This window comes from Argopecten irradians, chromosome 5, assembly GCF_041381155.1.
Source record: "Argopecten irradians isolate NY chromosome 5, Ai_NY, whole genome shotgun sequence".
Lineage (NCBI taxonomy): Eukaryota > Metazoa > Mollusca > Bivalvia > Pectinida > Pectinidae > Argopecten > Argopecten irradians.
Genome location: NC_091138.1, coordinates 44,490,939 through 44,508,965, shown reverse-complemented (window position 1 = coordinate 44,508,965; position 18,027 = coordinate 44,490,939). Strand labels below are relative to the sequence as shown.

At 35.2% G+C, this 18,027-nt stretch overlaps 1 pseudogene; it reads left to right on the top strand.

The window, feature by feature from the left end:
- Nucleotides 1-11,098: 11,098 nt before the first annotated feature.
- On the top strand, nucleotides 11,099-13,115 carry LOC138324449 (RYamide receptor-like; annotated as a pseudogene).
- The last annotated feature ends 4,912 nt before the right edge of the window (nucleotides 13,116-18,027 follow it).

Sequence of the window (18,027 nt, the reverse complement as noted above, 5' to 3'; positions counted from 1 at the left end):
GTTAACTTTTTCTTCCACTGACGAAGGAAATGCGGGATTCATTAGTTCTTTTTATTTTATTTTTTATTTTTTATTTTATGATTTTTATTTTTTTTTATTTAAGACCTATTGCCTAACGACAGTGGGAATTATTCCTGAATGCAGATATTTTGCATGCGAGAAAACTAGAGATAATAAAACTCTTATACAGCTTCAGGAAAAATAATTCGGGACATTGCACTCATGGAATAAATTTTTTACGATTTTTATGGAAATTAGTGCCAAAGATTTCTATTTTGTGGCTCACTGTTTTGTGTAACCGGGCGTATAGAAAGTGCATTTGTTAATTTGTTAATGCATCATCGATAGTTCTGTCTGAAAATTTTATGAAAGATAAAAGGTGCGTTTCTGGTTGAAGAAACAATTCGTGATTTCTTAATAAGTTCGTTGTGCACACCAGTTTCACACTTTGATAACGTATGCTGCATTACGTTAAATTCCTTGTAGTATGAAATTAGAACCGAGTTTAGATACGAAATTGGACAGAATAAATCGGGCGTTAATATAACCTTCTTACTAAGCTTTTATTTCATTTAATTTTCTGCATTTTTAATAACTACTTTCGCGTACAAGTGCACTAGTATGTCTGTGGGACTCAGCGTTCTGTTTACAACAACATCTATTCCTTCAGGTTTGCATATTTTTGGAGACTGCAGTATGTTCCTGTTGTGCCTCGTTGCAATGATGGAAACTCCTGTCCATTTTAAAGTGCTATCTCACTGAATGATACCGTCAGAGACACCGGGCAACACATCCCACCCGGTCACATTATACCGACAACGGGTAAACTATTCGTCCCACTCCCTTTATGTTGAACGCTAAGCAGCTATATTATGTATGAGCACATATAAGAAACCATCTGTGTTCAGTCTAAACAATAGAATCTTACATGGGCCTGTCAGGTGGACAGGGATTTCTTTTATATCTACGGGTGTAATACTGGCTGATCTAGGGCAATACACTATGTCGCCTGAGGCTGTATTGCATGGCTACCCATGCAATAAAGCCTCGTGACGACACGGCTTCAACAAAATTTCTATTTCCTCGGTAAAATTCTAACATTTTTTTTCACAAACTTGACTGGTTTTACTATAAAAGATGTAAACAACGGAATTTTTGTTGAAAGTATCTCGCAATATGTAAAATTGACTTTCAGCCGTGGTTTCTTCGAATTTATTTCAAAATGGCGGGGTATTTTAGTTGTAAAGTTGCAATAAAACGTCGAGGTTTGAAAGCCTCGGTTTTACTACATTTTGTGACCCTCGGGTAGAATATCCATATCCTTCATATCCACATATGAAAGAGTCTTATATTCTCCCATACTTCACAGGAATATCCCGTGGTTGATAGGGAAAAGATATCTCTATCTGACACAGAGGGGTGTAAGACAGCTCACACGCGCTAGACAATAACGTGACGTCATCAATACATGCGGCGTAACTGCGGCGCGCATTGTAGATGACGTTCCTGCGATCATGGCGCGATGAAAAAGCTGGAAACCAAGTGGAATTTCATCATTTTTTTCTACTAAGTATGGGAGAAAAAGAATCAAACATGGGTCTATGAAGTGGACAGGGATATCTCAACTCGTGAAAGATTTTGGCCGTCAACCCTCGGCAAGCCTCGAGCTGACCGGCCAAAATCTTTCACTCGGGTTGAGATATCCCTGTCCACTTCACAGACCCATGTAAGACTCTATTAATCTTTTCCCTAGCAACCGCGGGATAACCCTGTCAAGTACGGGCAAAAGAATAAGTCTATTCGCTTTGTTCAACATAGCGATGTAATACATGTAATCTGTATAGCATTGGTGTAACTGAAAGAAGTTGATACATATAGTAGTATTATAAGACTCTTTCATATGTGGATATGAAGGATAGGGATATTCTACCCGAGGGTCACAAAATGTAGTAAAACCCGAGGCTTGCCGAGTGTTTTGCAACATTTTGTGATCCCGAGGGTAGAAAATCCCTATCCTTCATATCCACTTATGAAAGAGTATTTTTCTTTCATACCTCGACGTTTAATTGCAACTATAATATCCCGCCATTTTGAAATAAATTCGATGAAATCCGTGGCTGAAAGTCAATTTTTCATACATGAAAAAAATACGTAATATTTTCAACAAAAATTCTGTTATTTGCATCTTTGATAGTAAAAAACCAGTCAAGATTGTGAAAAAAATGTTAAAATTTTAACGAAGAAATAGAATTTTTGTTGACGCCGTGATGTCACGAGGCTTTATTGCATGGGTAGCCATACAATACAGCCTCAGGCGGCATGAGTGTATTGCCCTAGACCAGCCAGTATTACTCCCATAGGTTGATACATATAGTAGTCTATAGCCCGTTATCGAAATAATTTGACAAATAAGAATAATTTGCTTATTTTGAGGAATTGTCATTGATTCCAATGGACTATCTGATTTGGTGGGTTGTGATATTGTTTTCCAAATTTGTGAAGGTTAAAGTTGATGATGCACCGATTCACTGTAATTTAACGTGATATTAAGACAAGCATTTGAATTGTGTCTTACACGTTATGATAATATCTTATTCGTGACAAATTCCTAACTTATCTAAGACAACAATAAACAATCTCTACATATATATCCTATCAATGTCGTCTACGCCCTCCAGAAGAAGTCTGTCATTAGCTGCGTATTACATACAAGTACAGTTCCGCCACACTAAGACGAAGTTATGATAACACATTGTTCATAATGGAATTCTTTAAACGTCTTAGCAACAAAACAATCCGTAGATACATTCGACATAAGGATCGAAATCGTCTACGTGCTGCTGGATGTATTTTATTGCTTAAAAACTACAGAGGCGACCATACAAATGCAAATAATAAGGGTTCAAAATATCCAAAGGCTAGATAATTATCTAATATAGATATAGCTTCTTTATGACGTTTAGTTATTATATAATAATGCATCATCTAACGAAATATTCTCCACGGCTGTAGGTATGGATGTGGTAATGTCGGCAACCTTTTCCACTCTAATAAGGCAACAGAACGTGATATCGTCACAATGCATTCAGCTGTTTTGTGCTTTATATGTATATATCGCCCCTTTTTGCACTAATTATGAGATTCTCAAGATAAACGTTGTACCAACGCCTTAAGGGACTTTTGAAAACAGAGTCTGCTATCAAGATAGGAATAAACAAATAGAATTATTTTGAGAGGAATTTACCGCATACTTCATACATCAACAGAAGAATTGTTTCTATTAAAAGGACATTGGTACCTACATTCTGCGTCAGATCAACATCTTTTTCGCTTTTGGCGACAAAACAATGAACCTAGAAATGTCACCGAAATGTGGTCGATTTCACGTCATGTGTATAGCTCACGGTGAAGATGTTTTGATGGACAGTTAATGGGTCCTCATATATCGATATCCTAGAAATAAAAGTACAACTCTTGGTTTTGAATTCCTCGTGCCATCTCATGTAACATCATTGACGACTCGTTGTCATCATTCTTTAAAGTACATGAATTTTGTTTCCCGTATAATGTCTTTTGTCCTCATTCATCACAGTACGAGTTTTATATTGCTCCTCTGTTGGAATTGGTTTTTACTGATGCACTTTACTATCCTGCAACAATCTTCACCAATGCAAAACCATTGATACGACGAATATTGTAAATGTGTAAAAATTCTTTTAAACTTGAATAAACGTAAAGCTGGCTCATTAAAGTACATGTTTATATGACTTTACTTACTGTAAATTACTTAATGTTCGCGAGATGCATATTTTCACGTAATTTCGTGAGAAAGTTCGAATTCAAATGTCATGCGAATATCTTTGTTACCAAGACCCACGATTGCGAAATATATTTGCGAATATATATTGGAATTAATGAAGACGCGAAATATTTGAGACGCGGATTACAGTACATGTATTTTGCGTCTATTACCATCCAATAGCGCTATCAGTATAATGTGTCCGAATGGGGTGTGCTGTTCAGTGTCTTTAGCAGCATGCTTCAGCAAGATAGCACTATAAAAACGGCAAGATATCCACTATCACAAGGAGACACAATCAGCATATACCGACCGCAGCCTTCTAAAACACAGACATTAACACCGCAGCACATTGTAAAACGGGGGATGGGTGTGTGGGGGTGTGGGGGGTTCCTTAAATAACCCTGGCAGCTATTAGAACAACTCCTTTAACCACACCAAACCAATTAGTACAATACCAAAGCACAATAAGGCGTGTAGAATATCGTTTGTCTGTGGAAGAAGGTGGCATTTGTGTATAATTTTAAGCTAAGATATGATACATATACAATAGTCTTATGCATTTTATACTGTATATAAAAATGTGTCAATATTGTAGACGATTTGGATTTATGTTTAGCATTATAATATCAGTACGTACAAACTGTCATATTTCTCCTCTTCACAATTCGCCGTGTTATTCCACGCAAGGGGTTATTCTGTAAAGGTGTGTTTGGGTAAACATATTGATGATTCCACTTGTGGACCATGGTCCTTTGTTTGTTCGGAGTTTTGACCTCTGACCTGGGCCTACTTTCACGAACATTCCTTAACTTTAAGGAATTCCTTAACTTCATATTCCAATATCTTTTATGCTAACGTTTTTCTTAAAGGTAAGGAATGCTCGTGAAACTGGAGTTTAAACTAATATTTTCTGTGTGCCACGTCACACTTTGTTAACGTCATCATTAATAAAATGACGTCATACTGCTCAAGTCCATCCGTAGATTGTTCTTCTGTTAGTATACAATTTCTGAAGCTAGCTTGATCGCACTAGATAGAAACATACGCCGGCGTCGCGTACATAACTCTCCGAAAATCGTTAAAGACACAGTGTGTGTATGTAACAGTTACAAAAACCTGGGAAATAGTGAAGAATAATGACGGACTGATTTAGCAGGGCTTGTCGAAGTGGTGTTCGCTCCTCGATCAGGACCACTACCTGTCCCAGGATGTTCCATGCTGTTACAACCGATGTGCCACAGTGTCGAAATCATTAATACTTCCTTATCTGTAGAAAATAAAATACTATTGTAATGTGACGGCACAGAAAACATGACTCGAGGTTGTTGCATATTTTATTTCACAATCATAAGCTCGGTTGTTTTTGTTTTTTTATTTTTTAAAATTTTTTTTTATGTATTTATTTTTATTTTTATTTTATTTATTTTTTTTTTTTTGGGGGGGGGGGTCATTTGAGACATTATCTCTTCTTTTTAACTGACTTCCTTCTTCAAGTAACTGCCTCAGCTTTAGACTCTAGTTGAGCGTTTACCCATGTGAGGAAGGCCCTTGATTTCAGCCCCTTTGCTTAGGCACACCATAGTCTATATAGAAGTGTTACATTTTAATCCTGCTTAGCAATCAGCATTACCGGAGTTGGATGTCCGGCTGACCCACTGTCAGTATAATGCGACTGGAGCGTGCTTCAGTGTGATAGCATTATAAACAGGACAATAGTTCCAGTTCCACTTTTACAAGGAAACATAACACGATTATACTGCAACCAATCAACTATATTTACTGGTGAGCAGCACAAACCAACCTATTGGTTTAGTGTCAGATGATTTTAAGATAATAGTTAAAGATACCAAAAGAATCATTGGTAACACATGGCTAGTACCTGACAAATCTACCAAATTAGTTTCGAACTCGTAAATAAGACCTGGCGGTCTTCCAACCACATTAAATGTTTTGACTGCACTTGACCTTTAGCGATTCATTGATAAGCACAAACTACATGTTGACGCAATGGGTGATTTGTATATATATCATTATATTGGGTTGATTCTCAAGGAAACAATAGATGATGCAAAATATTCGTGTAGGCTAGCAATAAAGATGTCCATATAATTTCTCCCGTTTGACAAGTAGAAATTAGGAAGACAATATTTTCACTATGTTATGAGGCGCCAATAAACGGCGTTATTGCTCCACAATTTACACGAGGAAAAAATGCTGCATCACGTACAATGTTTATACATATAAAGTCATTAAGGCGGTAGAAGGTAGCGGTAGACGGATGTAAACATGTTTACTTTCATTTTGGGATATTTCAGGTGTTTGGATATATCTTGGTGTTATGGAAAACGATGAAATACATTTAATGGTAATTTGATTAATTACAATATAAAAGCGCATGTAATGCCAAATTACTTTTTAAATACAGTGGAACTTGGTTGATACGATCTCGGAAAATTTGACAACATGGCTTAATACGAAGTACTTTGCCGGTCCCGGCCGAATTTCCTCTTCATCTTTGTTTAAAGAAAACTCGGAATATTCGAATTAGGAAAACTCGAAAAACTCAGAAGTAATTTTTCTGCCCGAATGACAAAAAAGATGCATAAAAAAGTCGTATAATTGACATTTTTTGGATTACGAGATCGCCGGAAATGCCTATTTCTTTTTCATAACCCTGCCGTCGAATAGCATTTCAAAAGCTGTTTCCAACACTCGAATGACTCGAAGTTTTATCTCGGTTCCTTCGAGTTCGTATTAACCGAGATTTACTGTATATTAAGTGATGTGTTTCATGTACATGGATATAAAAAATATGTAATATTTGTCAGGCTATATTTTCCACATTCCTGTTGATTTTAATTTTCTGTTCTTCATTTGAGATTTATTCTTGATAAAAGTTGTTTATTAATGACTAATCCATATCCTCAATTAATTTACCATAAATTAGATATTATGTCAGGATTAATTTTGCAGTACAGATTTTTCAGACCCTTTAGTTCCTAAATGTATGCATGCTTATACTACTAGTATATCTATTAAAAAACAAAGAAACACAATTTAACAAAGCATGACAATTTATTGACTCGTGCCCTATCCGGGCCTCGAACTCACGATCTACGGCACCCAATCGCCTAGCCAAACATACCTGCGCCTTCTACCACTGCGCCACATCCACATCCCCGCGCAGTGGTAGAAGGTGCCATTTGTAAACCCAAATTACCAAAAGGATATATTTACGAAATAGTGGTGTAAATTTATTTATTGACAACTTCAGTCACATCGATAGAATTTGAAAGTGGCAAAATTGTATCAATATTTGTTTAAACTGTTACCTATTTCAATGTAGACTGGCGCTGTACTTTACCTACAAATAGGTTTGACCAAGCAAACAGTCCAATTTTTAAGCTGATTATCAGATATAACCTCAAAAAATAAATATACAATATTTTGTACCATTATATTGACCGATCAGGTGTGAAATACGAATTCATATTTATATGTGTTAACTAATATTTTAATAATTAAATAATATATCAGTAATTGAACATATATATGTATAAATACAATTAACTTATTATATCTAATATACGCACATATTTTATAAAGTTATGTTTAATCTAATTAACGACATGTGATTTTATTAATTATATTTCTCTAAAAATAAGGAAAAAACCATCCCTAACATGAAATGATCACGCAACGTCTTGCCTCACCTATGCAGTGTTTCTTAACACTGAATCCGCATTCTCGGACGGTTTGGGACAAAACCGATGCTTTTAATTTGTATTTATTTTCCTAATTGGGAGCTGGCTAGAGCACAACGATTTGTGCGAAGACTGTATTTCATATCCCATTGAGATGAATCTCGCCGCCGGATTTATTTTCATGCATATAATTGTCAACTTCAGAGACTGCTTCTTCAATTGCATGTGTGGTTGCTTGTAATATACGCCATTGTTGCTTCACCTGCGCTCTGATTCTTAACACTGAATCTGTGTTCTCGGTCGGTTTGGGATAAAACTGAAGCTTTTAATTTGTATTTATTGTCCTAATTAACTATACACTCCGTGTCTGGGGAGCTGGCTAGACCACAACGATATTTTGAGAAGACTATATTTCGTATCCCCACTGAGATGAACCTCGCCGCCGGATTTATTTTCATGTATATAATTGTCAACTTCAGAGACTGCTTCTTCAATTGAACGTGTGGTTGAATTGCTAGTAACAGCATTACATTGCGCATTATCGCAAGCACATGTTTTTATACTCACGGTGTGTCTAACACACGAAATGTATTCAAATCCGATATACAAAGTATAATAACGACGTTTACATGCTGCTTTAACAACGGGAATAATTCATATTGCAGTAAAACTCTGACAACTCGAACATCGGGACCATACCAAAAGTTCGAAGGATATAACGTATTCGAGTCATCGAGGTTGACTACTTTCATGTATGTATGACATAATATATCGGTCAAAATTTGTCTAATATTATCTATTATATTCTTTCTTATTCATTCCTTTATACAACTTAGCTGTAAAATAAGCATAACAAGAGTTTCACTAAAAGTATATCTTGAAAATTTTAGAAAATAAATATACGATAGAACGTATTAACCTATTCTATGTAATGATGATTTAATACCACACAATGAACGGAAGGGAACTAATTACTGTTCGAGAAATAAGGCAGTATTTTACAAATATTCATCAAGCTATCAAGAGTTTGTTTTCATAAAGTATATGACCGTGTTTTCGTGATCAAGTAATCAATTTCACGAATAAAAAGTATTCGTTGACAAGGAATGCGGATGAGTTAACTGAAATTCTAGAAATTTGATTTAATTAATTACTGACTTGAACCAATTGTTGACAATCACTTTGAACTAGACCCACATGTATTGAACGCAGGTTGTATCATGTCTGATATGGACTCTTGGTTTCAAGATTCAGGTTTCTAATGACGCGTAAAATCATCGTTAAAAATGATACTGCTGTTGAGCTATTCTTGTGATTAAATTGCTTCATAGAATCTAGAATGATAGCTTTGAGGTCAGGTCCACCACCTTTGTAGCCCTGGGTATAGTTTTAAGATATTTCTGATTAGATAACATTAAATGCATTTATGTTACTATACTTTTATGAATATAAATGTTTAATTGTTATTTTTTTATCTCGGTTTTTGTTATTGTAATAAATGGCATTTTTAATTTCAATTTGAGTCTGGTTTCATGTATGAGGCCGTTATAACAAAACAGAGCAATCCTTTATTCGATGTATCAATAAAATAGCTTTGAGACACACTTGAAAAAATTAATGTGTGCTGAAAAAGTGGCGTCGAAGTGAATGTCAAACGTTGTCGTTTTAAACGATAGGAATTTTGAAATTGTGCAAGATTTGATGAAGGCCTATGTATTTGTCATAGTACTTGTCAACAATACAAGCTAAGTAATAATACACTGCTTACAGCTAAACAGTATATGCCAAACATAATTATTTTAACACAAGAAATTAAAGATGCTCCACCGACAGAGCATAAATGGTACCCATCATTTGAACAATAATTGGGTTTTAATCGAGTATATATTTGTCTGATTAACTAAAACAATTACATAAAATAATTGGTTTTGCTTTCGGTGCGTGCGCAATTTGTACTGCATTCCATATAGGAAAAAGTGCCACGGAATCTTTTCGGTATGCAATTTATAATTTTTAATATTTATATCTTGAAGTAAAATAAGAAGCTCAGACTTTTCAATGGTGGTAATGATGTTAAGTAAGTAACTTTTGTAACTGAAGAAAAATGCTAAATCGTATGGCCCTGTTTTTGATAGAAAAAAATTATCATTTGTCAGCGGTGGAGCATCTTTAATCCATGTGAATTTTGGATGTGTGAAATATAAAGAATATAAAACGTCATGAATTATATGGGCAAGATTTAAGACCTCAAAATCCAGTCTTGATAATATAGGGGTGACTATATTTGTCATTATATCTACCTTAGGACTCTCTAATGGCAAAACTGAATTTTCTTCGATCGACAACAGATGAGGTGAGCAGGAAGTTTGGCACCTTGGTATACTACATAAGAAGTTAATAACAGCACACTGTGTGTCATTGATATTTTCTGTTGATGCCGCTGCAATCTTAAAAATGCATTTTTTTCCTGAATTGCCGTCATGTGAGATTGCTTGACATTTTGATGCAGTTTTACTTGATAGACATGGAAAACAGTTCACATTTCTGCACTGGGAAAGACCTTGCTATGGCATTTAATCGTCCTGTTGATAATAACAACGTGGAATGTGATAAAACAGTGATAAAGTCAAGCATATTACATTTCCATTGTAAATGGGTTTTCCTAAACTTGTAATGGTTGGCAAAGTAAAATCAATTTATTTACAATACTGATCTCATTTGTAAGCGAATAAAACTCATTTAATTTGAACAAAATTGAACACGACTCTCTATGAAGCAGAAGGTTTTTTTTCTTTCTAGAAACATTTAGAATCGATCGCGAACAAGTATCCCAATACAGCTCTAGACAATTCATGTATTATATACATGAAGAATAAAATAATTAAATAAAACTTTTCAAATTAATCAATAAAGCATTAAATAAGCAAACTATCTTTGAACTTGATAGTTACATTATTTTGCTGATTGTTTAAACCACTCTCATTGATAAAGCTAAACATAAATAGTTTGAAATATATTATCCTATTTTTTTTAAAATTAATAGCTCTTATACAACTTTAAAACGAATTAATAAACAACAATATTACAAAATCGCATTATTATAAATCTCCCTATTTTTGCGACAGCTAAATGTCGGTGTTTTCATGTCTAAAGAACATCTCAGGGCGATTACATTTCGCGCTTTAGAGTCATATGGTCACATGGTTCCACTTTACCTGTGCTGTGAACATTTTTATTGCGTTTTTTCTTCGCTCGCGCAATGTAATTTTTTTTCGCGAAAATACGTAAGTTGACAGTATCAAGAGTAAAAAAAACAAGATAAAATAGATGATTTTTTGAAAAAAGATTTATACCATTAGAGCTTTTACTAATTCAATGTTTGTGTCTGTTTTAGATGAATCGTTAATTGCTCCTAGATGTCTGGATCCATAAGAGACTCAACGGAATGGCTAAAAACCAGCACGCCATCATTCCTTGTTAGCATCTTTAGCATGTTATTACTCGTGATAATGTCGTTTCCATATTCTGTTAATGGTATTATCCCTCAGTTGTGAATTTCGGAGAAATATTAATCCACAGTGAGAAAAGGATAATGACCGATATTATAGCACCACAGTATGTTGTAAACACAAGCTTTAAAATCAACGTGTCAATTCAACAACATGAAAATCGTTCATATGGCATCCCTGAGGCATTCCAGTTTACTTTGCTCACGATGTACGCATTGACCTCCATGGTTGTGCTCCTTGGAAATGGAATGGTTTGCTATACAGCTGTGAGGATCCACAGTTTTCGAACTGTGACGAACTTTTTCATTGTTAGTCTTGCAATCACAGATATTATCATGACCCTTTCATGCGTTCCATTTTCGATACTCAGTAACCTATTTTTCCATTACTGGCCTTTCTGGGACGTCCTATGTCCCATTATCGTTTTCGCGCAATTGGTAAGCGTGTTGCTCAGATCGTTTATGCTTGTTGCAATGACGTGCGACAGATACCATGTAGCTAGAAACCCAATGAAACCACGCCTTCTTACAAAATTTCGAGCCAAATTACTGATCGTGCTAATCGGTGCCTTAGCGTGTTTGATATCTCTTCCCACTTTATATACTCAAAAATAATATATATGCCTTATGAACCTGGATCCAAGGGCCTCTGTGTGGAAATGTGGCCAGATGAATATATTCGGAGTGTTTATAGTGTGTTTATCATGTTAACACAGTATTTTGTACCTCTAATTATCATGACTGGAACATATCTTCACATAGGAATTATTGTATGGATAAAACGAACGCCGGGAGAAGCATATCCGCTCAGGGAGGAGCGCATAGCTATATCTAAAAAGAAGGTAATTATCGTTTTATTTAATAGACAATACCTGGTTTTGTTAGGGTTAATGTCTTATTAAATTCCAGGGACCACCCATGTGTGAAATGTGTATCTTTTGGCAGACTGCGGTATATTTGTGTTACGTCGCCTTGTAATCATGTATAACGTGTCCTTTTATAGTGTTGTCCCACCGCAGAAACACACCCCACCCGGTCATACTATACTGACCGAAGAAAAAATCGTCCTTTATACTGCACGTTAAGCAGGAGCAGAAACTAATCTTGCTGCAAAGGTTCTTAATTTGTCGAAGTGAAAAAAGTGCAAAAAAAAATAAAATAATAATATAAAAAAGATGGATTGTCCTGTCAGTCCAATACAAATTGCGGATCTGTATCTTTTGGAAAATCTTAATAAATGAATAAATTTAGAAATTGCAAAAATATGCATGTTGTCAGAACGTTATGTTATAATATACAAAGTGGAGATACATATGATTGTTTTTTCTTTCTTTTCAGACGATCAAAATGATTATTGTTGTCGTGGTCGCTTACCTGTTGGCATGGTTACCACTACACGTGATCACCATCGTTGGAGATTTGGACCAATCAATATTTGATGTAAATTACATTCATATGGCCTGGCTGGCATTTCATTGGCTGGCATTTAGCAACTCTGGTGTTAATCCCCTTATATACTTCTGGATGAATGCAAAGTTTCGTCAAAATTCCGTACTGTGTTTTCAAAAAATGTGTTGCCGGAGGAAACGTTTATTGCGCAGGACTTCCTTTTGTAATTCTAACGGAGATAATAGAGATTTTGTGACAAGACGGGATACAAACATGAGCTTAATGCCATACTAATCCTATTGGATATGTTGTTTTTTGTTTGTTTTTTTTTTTTTTGTGTTATAGGTTTTGTTAAACATATACCGTATAGTTGCTGTTATTCACAGGATTTTTTATTTCACTAAATTTGCGAATTTCTTATCTAATATTTTTTTTATAACGAGAAATTACAAAAAATAATAAAATCACTTATCACTCTCCGTTAATGTGAATGACCGCTTCCATTGACTACAAAAAGGTTTCGTAAAATAAATCTATGTGAATAGGTTCAATACAATTAATCTTAAAATTACGCACCTGCGATATTTAGCAACTATGCAGATATGTTGTGCTTTACATCAAAAATCCATGTTGGAGTTGGTAAGATTATCAACATTGATAAGCTTTCCTCTCATAGAATTGATTTCCGTAGGTAATCACCGAATTAAATATATTTTTGGGTGCTTTAAACATGTCTCTTACAAAATAATTCAAGTAATTAAATACTGTGAATAAAACAAAACAAATGTAGTACGTTTTTCTGTTCCGTTTCAATAGTTTAGCTTTATATTGTTGTGCGTTTAATGAACAGCTTGGGTCATTTTAGGGAGAGATGGACCAAGGAGATGGCGAAAGCCAGTGCCTTTAAGGTGTGTAAATGTCAGTATGCTGTGAGAGGCTATGCTGTATTCATTTTGTAATAATGGACCACTTGCCTGCTATATCATAGACGCGTGCCATAGAAGAAACCTAAAACCAGCTGTCCACATTCTTTTTGCTGAGCGGTAAATAGGAGCAGAAACTACCACTTTTATAGACTACGATGCACCTCAGCCAGCGGACAGGGCAATTGCAGGCCAAAAATGAGTTGGTGTCAAGAGACGTTAGAAAGAAGTAAAGACGACCAAAACATATATTATTTTAAATATATTCGCCTTTTACGGTCACATTCAATGGAACTTCTAACGCCCTACGTGCAGGGCAGGAATATGAATGTTTGCTTGGGAAACCCGAAGTGACTGATAGAATATTAGACATCTCAAGTACTTGATCATGAGGCTAAACAGATGAACACGTGTTGTATTGTCCTGTACAGACATATTTATCACCAGGTCTAAAAAGTTGAGGGAAGCTATTGGTTCATAAATACACATTGAATGGCGATGACACATTATTTACATTTACTGTACTCCCGCCATCGATCTTGTCGCCAACATCCCCGACTACTGTGATAATATCGTCAGTTACTGCATATAACCTGCTTTTATCTATATATACATGTCAGCTATGATACGGATAGAAATCATCAACAAAATGAAACAGACTTAATATCTCAGAACAGTTGTCACCTCATATCTTTTAAGTACTATTGAATGCCATCTAGAAATCTAGCTCCAATTCAGTAAAGTGTTGCATGATTGTCTTTGGTGAACTGACGTCAATTCGTCCGACAAAATCCATTATTTATGATATTAAGCAGAAAGTGAACACTTTATTATGAGATTCAGGACGTGGTAGTCTGTAGACAGACGTGGAAGGAATATACAATCGACAGTCGTGAACAGGCTTTCAAGACAACTTTACTGTGTAGTTATTAAATTTTGCGGATACAAATTTTCGCAATTTACTGTTTAGGACTTATTCGCGGGGATTATTTTCACGAAAATTTTTTGTAGTCTTTGAAATCATCATTCTGACAACAGTGATTTTAATAAATTTCGCGAGGTACTAAATTTCCTGAATTTGAATGGTTCTGCGAATTTAACGAAATTAAAACACTCGTTACTATTATTAATAGCAAAGATACGTCTTTAAGGCTTTCAAATAAATTAAATATCAAGTATGTTTTAGGTATGCGTGACCACTATTGTTTACTTTTTTATCATTACATAGCAGGTATGCATTCATCAGTGATTTAAAATTGATTAATATATACATGATTTGCATTGTGTTACAGAATTCGGCAGTAAACCATCCAAATACATACCAATTATGGAACTTGGAGAGAGAGTAGAATAAATAATAACCGAGGGAGTATTCTATTTTAAATTCTTGTTTGTTTGATTAATTAACGTTTTATCAACAGCTATGGTTATGAAAGGACAGCCTCCTATGTATGCGGTGTGTCGCGTGGATGTTGCGCGAGGTTCGTGTCTTCTTGTATAGTGGAACTGTTGGCCTTTTTATAGTGCTATATCACTGAAGCATGCCACTGAAGACACCAAGCAACACACCCCACCGGGTCACATTATACTGACAACGGGCAAACCATTCGTCCCACTCCCTGTATGCTAAACGCTAAGCAGGAGCAGAAACTATCACTTTTATAGACTTTGGTGTGTCTCGGCCTGGGGCGAACGCTCAACTCAAGGCCTAAAATGAAGTGGTGCCAAGGGCATTAGGAAAGATAAAGTCAGTTAGGAAGAAGAGAAAAGATAAGATCCTAAATTTAGTCGCCTTTTACGATCATGCAATAGGGTCAACCGGTACAATTCTAACGCCCTACAATTCTTAACGCCCTATTAACACCTGCTTGGCCATTTTTTACAAGGGCTATATAACACCTTATGAACCGAAACAAAGGTCCTTAATTTTTATATTAAATATATCGTTTCTTTAACATATGTCAACAAATTTCATGCATATTAACAACAATTAAAGCATTGGTCAAAGAACAGCACCCTGAATAATGCAACGTTTGCCCAATAAAGTTCGCAAAGGTAAAAATGGAAACACCAAGTCAATGTGCTATTTATTGAACGTCGCGTGACCATGTATTTTAGCCAATGAAAATAATGAAAAAACAGCATATCTAAAATATGTAAATACAAATAAATGTAACAATGGCTTTTGCAATAATAGTTATCTAGATAGTAAATATAAAATTGGCACCGTCAACTGCACTCTCATCACACATAACTGCGTTAATAACAGACTGGTAAAAACTCAGCAAGCCTCGTGACGACCAGGAAAATACACTTGGGTTGATATATCAATGACCTCATTAAGTACGATTCTTTAAATGAAAAGAGACAGAAAGTGCATGATTTGCATCATATTTTGGCTATGTGAGAAGAAAACAATACCTTTCATATTTAAATGTACAAAAAATCCATGACAGTTTTGTGTCAGTTTCAATTTAGTGTCAGATAAATAAATAATACGAGACAGCTGTACAACTTCAACCACTGATGGGTTTTATTATTCCTATGTCCCACAGCTGATAAAGTCATTTTATAAGCTGTGTAGGACAAAAAATTATGGATAAAGAATGAGCAAACCCTCAACAATAAAATGTCCCTTTGTATTCCATCCATGTAATCCCAGGAACCGAATCATTCTGGATTTATATTACATGTAATGTACATACAACCAACATTTTTATGGCCAGGCAAGCTCAGTGAAACTTTGACATGACATTTGCAATATTTACATTTTAAATATGGTACATATATAACAATATATAAAATAGATTATGAAAATTTATACTTTTTTCTGAGTGATTCTACGTTCTTTGAAGATTTTACATTTTGAATTGTTTGTCTGTCTCCTGGTGGTTGGTTGTTTTATTTACATCCTGTTAACAGCCATGTTCATTGAAAGTCTTACATTTTGGGAGACTGCTGTATGTTTGTGTTGTGTCTTTTTGCAGTCAATCGGACGATTTGTTAACCGGTTGCTCCTAGTCGGCATAGTCAAAGAAGGACGGAGTCATCCAGCTGTACATAACGATAGACTTGACGGGGATCCCCTGTAGGCGTTAGTATCAAACATGCTGCCATATTGCAAAAGCGACAAGATTTAGAATATTACATTTTCTATTTTTCAAAGTTCATTTCCCCCATACACATTGCTTTGTTTTTTAATTGAGTTTCAAGAGCGCTGACGCCGTGAGGACATCTTTGAGTCTTAGTTGTCTCCTTATAATACATGTATCATAATTCATACATCTAATTTATGTTCTTTTTTGCGTTCAGCACTAACGGATTCAGACGACTGGTTAGTCTGTTTTCAGTATATGGCCGAAAAACTAGACAAAACCATTATTACGACCACGTATGCATGGCAAGAAAGAAAATCTCCATGAAATACCGATTTTAAGCTGTTGTTTGAAATCAGAAGTATAGGACGTTTTCCTGGTAGTAATTTGTGATAGTTACTTCTACTACACAGGACAAGAATGCCCTTGTGATAGTTGAAGTCTCACTTCTATTCATTTCAGTGTATGCTAAGTCCTCAGTATACGGTGATGTAATTATCTTCTTTTTATACGAAACAAAAATCTTAGAAGGCAAAAACAATGTGCAGTTGGCGATGTTTTCTGTGATTTTTTTCAGATAACGTTTAACTGAAAAACAACATACATCGGCAATCTGATTAAAATACAGATCCTTATTATCCCTACTTCTATTGAACGGAGTGGCTATAAGGATCTGTATTTCAATCAGATTGCAGACGCCTAGTACATTACTTCTGCACAGTACAAAACCATCTTGATCGTAGCACATTTGTTATTGACCGCCGTAAATATCACAGAATTTCCAGTGGGTGTCGCGTATCATGGCAAAATGCTAATATATCGCTCTCAATTGGGGCAATTATATTCACACAAGTGTTATTCGTATCCCTGATTGATGGATAAGTGTGTTTTTGATATTCTATTGTACAATGCACTTTACAAATAATAGCAAACCCAGTCGTGTATATGTGACATGGTTACGGTATGGCTTATTTTCATTATTTTTTTGGGATAACATTCTAGTCGCATAGGTCTTTATGATGGTATCCGTTAATTTATAATGGTACCTGTAAAGTGCTAAACAAAAACAAAACAACACGAAACAGAATAAAATCAACCGAAACGAAATTAAATGAAACGAAATTTAAAATATCAATCAAAGCATTTAATTTAGTTAGTGGACGCGAAAGTAGTACTGTTTTTTTCTCTTTCATTTTGCTTCCAAAAAAAATGAAAAACAAATTATGACTGGCGGGAAACTCGTAGTATCGTGTTTATAAGGAAGAAGAAAAAAATATTTAGGATGAGAAATTGATTCAAATGATAATAACCTCTCAATCTGATTGAAATACAGATCCTTATAACCACTCCGTTCAATAGAGGATTCGAGAAAATCCGATTAAGGGTCATGTTCGGATGACCTTTATACGTGCAGTTCAGATCAAACTATTTCGTCCCCTGAAATTCACTGTCAAAATTTTGCCAGCCGCAATTTGATTGGCCATCTACAAAGGTCACCTGGACATGACCCCTAATGGAATTTTCTGAGAACCTCTTATCTAACGTAGTGATAATAAGGATCTGTATTTTAATCAGATTGAATAACATGTTTACGATCATTCAATGG